The sequence below is a fragment of the Adiantum capillus-veneris genome, chromosome 19 (assembly GCF_014529385.1).
Source record: "Adiantum capillus-veneris isolate H3 chromosome 19, ASM1452938v2, whole genome shotgun sequence".
Taxonomy (NCBI): Eukaryota; Viridiplantae; Streptophyta; class Polypodiopsida; order Polypodiales; family Pteridaceae; genus Adiantum; species Adiantum capillus-veneris.
This window is the reverse complement of record NC_140949.1, coordinates 14,578,368-14,584,039: the sequence shown is the minus strand read 5'-3', so window position 1 is coordinate 14,584,039 and position 5,672 is coordinate 14,578,368.

Here is a 5,672-nt window from a genome sequence, read left to right as displayed (position 1 = left end):
AGTGGTTGCAAAAGGAGAACAATGTTGAAAATCAAGATGTTGCTCTTGGTTTCATTGTACCTCCTCACTGCACCAATTATTGGTCATACAGACAACTGGCTCACGTATGAGATGTCAATAAAGAAAACATCAGTATCCTTAAGCAGATATTGCTACTTGTGTTTTCGAGGACAAAAATTCTTCCTTAAGGGGGGAGTAATGTCAGGACAAGGGTCCTACGGGGCAAGGCCCAACCTAGGGGGTTAGTGACCTAGGCCAAGGGCCTGGACTGGGGATCCGCTTAGGGCAAGAGCTAGGAGCTAGGCCTATACAAAGGGCGGTAGGGAGGAGGATCCTATGTTTCAGTTCCCTAGGTCTTACAGCTAATTATATTTGCAATCTCTAGAATCAGAAAAGGATTCCGAAAGAAGACTTTAGTGGGAAGTCGGCTAGATGGGGTATTCATAGTTGGCATTTACAAACACGCTCTCTTGATTATTACTACATTTTATGATAGCTTCTATAAACTAGACCGCTTAATCTTGCTTTCCTTGTTATAGAGGATGTTTCTAGCACAAATTATTTGATGTGTCCTTCCCTCGAGTATATATGGATCACCCGCCTAGCCACTTTGAGTTGCAATTTCTTCCTCTTTTCTTCAAAATAAGTGACTATAAACACCACATATCCTTTTTGGCTTCTTTCAGAACAAGATATGAATTTTGCAAGCCTATTGACACTTCTTTATGATTGGTGGGTCTATTTCAAGAGTGATTTTCACACTCTATTTGGGACCTATCTTTTGGACCAATACTCTTCTTCTTCAAAGATTGAGTACCCAAACTGTAATTGTTTGCAACTTTCTAGTTGAACATTTTGCTAAATTCTGCAATAATTTTGTTGTACATTTCGTAGAATGACTGTCCTTCGTCAACACATAGATCCAATGTCACGTGCATACTGCAGTTGCACCACATGGACAAGCTTATGCTACAGTCTAGCGTCAGCAATAGTCTAGCTTAGGACCTAGCCTGGCACTTTGTGAGCCTCTATGTCACAATCCAATACAAAAAAACTTGTATCCTTGTTCTATTAGTCTTAAAATTTACAAGTGTTTTTTACAAGATAGCTAGAATAGTGCACCTTAGTATGATCACCGATGAGTAGTCACAACTTAAGGTGGACCCACACAGTGGGTTAGAAAATTAATAATACACACTCCCACCGAGATAACTTGAAATGATGCTTGTGGCATGTAGCTCATGCATATCGGGGTCATACTTGTATCCAGAAAGAATTGATGCCGTGGAGTGTGGGCTAGATCTGCCAAAAAGGACAGTTACAATCAATAAGATGGTATGATCACGAAAGATTGCTCATTGTGGTTATGTGGGCTGAATGTTTTGACTGCTTATATGTTTTTACAAGCATCTTGAATTTATGTTTTGAAGCTAGAGTCGCGATCTGCATGACAAAAGCTTTCATTTGATAACCATATTGATATTTCTTTCTGTGAATAATTTGCCAAGGAAGAAAGGTTCAAGAAGCTTCTAGAAGGTTCCGAAAGATTCATAAAGGAAGCCTTGCATTTCAAACAAGACCTTGAATTTCAAAGAAGGCCTTGAATTTCAACTGAGGCCTCGAATTTCAAAGGATGACTTGAATTTCAATGGACGCCTCAAATTTCAAAGGATGCCTCGAATTTTAAGGGAAGCCTTGAATTCCAGAGGAGACGACTCCACCTATAAATAAAGCCTCTTCCCCTCTCATGGCACTTTCTCCTAGTTGCTGAATTTTCCTCTACCATCAGCCCAAGAAGCCCCCTTCACTATCATCATCGTCTCTCTCTACGTCTACTATTCTCTCATCCTCAAAAAGCTCTCTCTCTCTCTCTCTCTCTCTCTCTCTCTCTCTCTCTCTCTCTCTCTCTCTCTCTCTCTCTCTCTCTCTCTCTCTCTCTCCAGCTTGCTATTTTTCAAAACAACACACCTATAAATTCTGAAATTTCAGCTTTCATCTTGAATTTCCACGCTTTTTTCCTCACCATTCTCATTGGCTAGATCTTTAAGGTCATGTCATAGTTGCATACCCTCCCTTGCACAGTTAAGTCAGTCATTTAAGCATATAGGCATGTGAATAGGCACTTATGTCAATTTATTAATAAATGACCCTTCAACTTCATTTTATCAACGTCGTGGGGGACTGGATTTAGGTTGCTTGACCTAGTTTGGTTTGACTATTAAGGTGACACGGGGTCACACTTCAATCAAGAAGAGGTACTAGCCAAGTACTGGTAGGACCACAACCTACAGTACCAGCATCTCAGCATTTTCAGCAGTACATGCCGCTTAGCGGTTTCAAGCATTCAACCCCGACATTTTCAGCCCATTGAACCAACACTTCATCCTCTGTATTTTTAGCAGCAAATCGTCAACGTTTTCAGCATAGCAACATTCAGCCCTATCGCCAACCAAGTTGCAGATCCAAGCCGTCATCTCCTAGTGTTTTCAACATTCAGTCTTTAGCCTCGCAGTATCAAGTGTCCACAACAAGTATCTCTTAGCATCATCGCAATATCAAGTATCTACGTCAAGTACCCATCATCATTCATCATCTAGGACCATTGTAAGAACATTTGTGCAAGTAATAAAGCAAGTGCTTGCTATGGCAACAGAGCAAGGGGGCCTTGAGAGTGGTTGGGACCCGACATGCAGTGTCGTCTCTTCTCTCTCTCTCTCTCTCTCTCATTGTTTTCAGTTCAGTTTCTCTTTCCAAGTAGAGAAAAATAACCTTGTGTTTGTGCGGAGTACTAGATCCAAGGTAAATCCTCTTCCACTGCACCTGACATTGGTATCTGAGCTCTGTGTGTGCTTCGGCTTCGCGAACTCAAGAGAAGAACCACCAAAAACCCAAGCGGAACCAAGAACCCCAAGAAACCTCTCTCAGTTTTTTTCCCTCAAAGATTCTTCGTGCCCTGACCTCGAACTTATTAGCCACTCCCACCTTTAGTACATCGCGCTTCGTGCGCTCTTGTCTTCATCGTTATGTCTTTGAACGAAGATCGACATCAGATACACGAAAATCCAAATCTTGAGTACCAAGATTTTCTTGCCTTGTATGCGAATATGGAAGGAGTTGGAGAAAGGATCTTTAACCCTCTTCTGCATTCGCATTTGCATGTAGCGTGCATCCACTTCCATCGACAAGAAACATTTGGAAATACCTCTGAGCACCCTTACCTTTCGTCTTCACCAACAATGTTTTCACAACAAGACTATTCGAGTGGTAGTACTTGCTTGCAAGGCAGAGTCAGCACCAAGGCTTGTATTCTGCAACAATAGTAAGGGTACCTAGTAACGCATATGGTCAATGTTTACATTGCACCAGTACCTACATCCGTAGTATCCACTAGTTTGGAGGAGTTTTAATCGGCTTATGCATCCACAAGCATTAGAAGTATTCATCATCAGAAGTACAAAAAGTATCCATAGGTAGAAGTTCGGCAGTTGTGTCTCACCTTTAACAGGGGGATGTCACGTGTGCACTATAGTTGCACCACGTGAACAAGCTTCTATTACAGTCTAGCATCAGTCGTAGTCTAGCTTAGGATCTAGCCTCGCACTTTGAGAACCTTTAGCAGGACATGCATGCCCAAGCAGGTCATAGTTACATAGCCTGACTTACACAGTTAAGTCACTTAAGCATACATGCATACGAATAGGCACTTAAGTCAATTTATTAATAAGTGACCCTTCAACTTTGTTTTATCAACATTGTGAGGGGGTTGGATTTAGGCCGCCCGACCCAGTTTGGTTTGACTATTTATGTGACCCTAGAGTCACACTTCAAGCAAGGAGAGATACTAGCCAAGTATGATGAGTGCGCAACAATGTGTGCAAGTGATAGAGCACGAGGAGATGTGCAGCGCTTGAGGCTTGGAGAGGAGGCAATGTTCTCAGAGGTGAAGCGCTAGGGAACGAAGTAGGAGAAAGAGAGAGCGCACGATTTCTTAAAGGGGAATTATGAGGGTGAGTAAGTTTGGTCTCTCATTCCCTTTATAAAAATATAGGACCAATTTTAAGTTCGTGGCCAAGTTCAATGTGAACTTGGCCAAAGGTTAGTAACCTTTTAAAATGTACATAAAAGGAGTCATTTGGGCCTTTAACCCAACAACCTCCCACTTAAAGGTATAAATGGTGCCTTTAAGCTACGTGACTCCCACCATCTATATGCATAGCTGATGTTGTGCTTTGGGTAAGCACTTAGTGAGAGCATCTGTTGGATTTTGTGATGTATGGACCTTAACCAATGTAATAAGGCCATCCTCAAGGACTTCTCGAATGAAGTGATACTGCACATCAATATGCTTTGTGCGTGCATGAAACATGGCATTCTTTGCCAGACATATGGCACTCTGGCTATCACAACCAAGCATAGGTGCATTGTTAGGCAAACCAAAATCACTGCATAGGCATGCTAACCAAATGGCTTCCTTGGAAACCTCCGCAGCTGAAATATATTCAGCCTCTGTAGTAGACAATGCAACTATCTTTTGCAATCTAGAACACCATGAAACAACACCTCCTGCAAGAGTAAACACATAACCACTTGTGGATTTCCTTGTATCCACATCGCCAGCCATGTCAGAGTCACAAAATCCCTTCAACTCCAATGGTCCTTTACCATAGCAGAGGCATTTGTTTTTAGTCCCTTTCAAGTACCTCATAATGGACTTCACTGCATCCCAATGCAACCTGTCTGGATTAGCCATAAACCGGCTCACAACTCCCACTGCATGGGCTATGTCAGGCCTAGTAGCAACCATGCATACATAAGTGATCCACAAGCCGAAGCGTAAGGCACACTTTGCATGTCATTGGCTTCTTCCTTTGACTTGGGGCAATCATCCATGGATTTCGTTATATTTCGGCCTGGTTGCCCTCCAAAAAGTGCCTCGACCGGCTGCACAGGTCACAGTAACCTACACGCAGCCAAGCTAGCCGAAATTTATCTAGAGCCATCATCCATGGAGATTTTGACATATGGCTGTAATGGCAGGCCAAGAGGATTTGCTTCAGCCATGTTAAATCTGTCCAGCACCTTTTCAATGTACTTTTCTTGCGACAAATACAATATGCGCTGGTCCCTTTGCCTTCTAACCCTTACTCCAAGTATATGTTCAGCTGCCCCAAGGTCTTTCATTGAAAATACAGATTTCAACTGCCCTTTAAGAGCATCAACAGTGCTTCTTTTCTTTGCAGCTATCAACATATCATCCACATAGAGCACAAGAATGATAGGGCTGCCATCCTCATCACGTTTGGTATACAAACACAATGGTCCGCATGGCTTCTTTTGTAACCATGTTTGAGCATGAAGCGGTCAAACTTCTTGTACCATTGTCTACATGATTGTTTCAGCCCATACAAGCTTCTATTGAGCATACATACCAAATGTTCCTTGCCAGGAATAACAAAACCCTCGGGTTGCTTCATGTAAAACTCTTCCTCCACATCACCATGGAAGAAAGTGGTATGTACATCCATTTGGTCCATTTCCAAATCAAGGGTAGCCACTACGGTAAACAATACACGCAAAGTGGTCATCTTCACTATAGGAGAGAACACTTCCTGAACGTCTATGCCCTTGGTTTGAACATATCCCTTTGCAACCAACCTTGCCTTATACTTGGG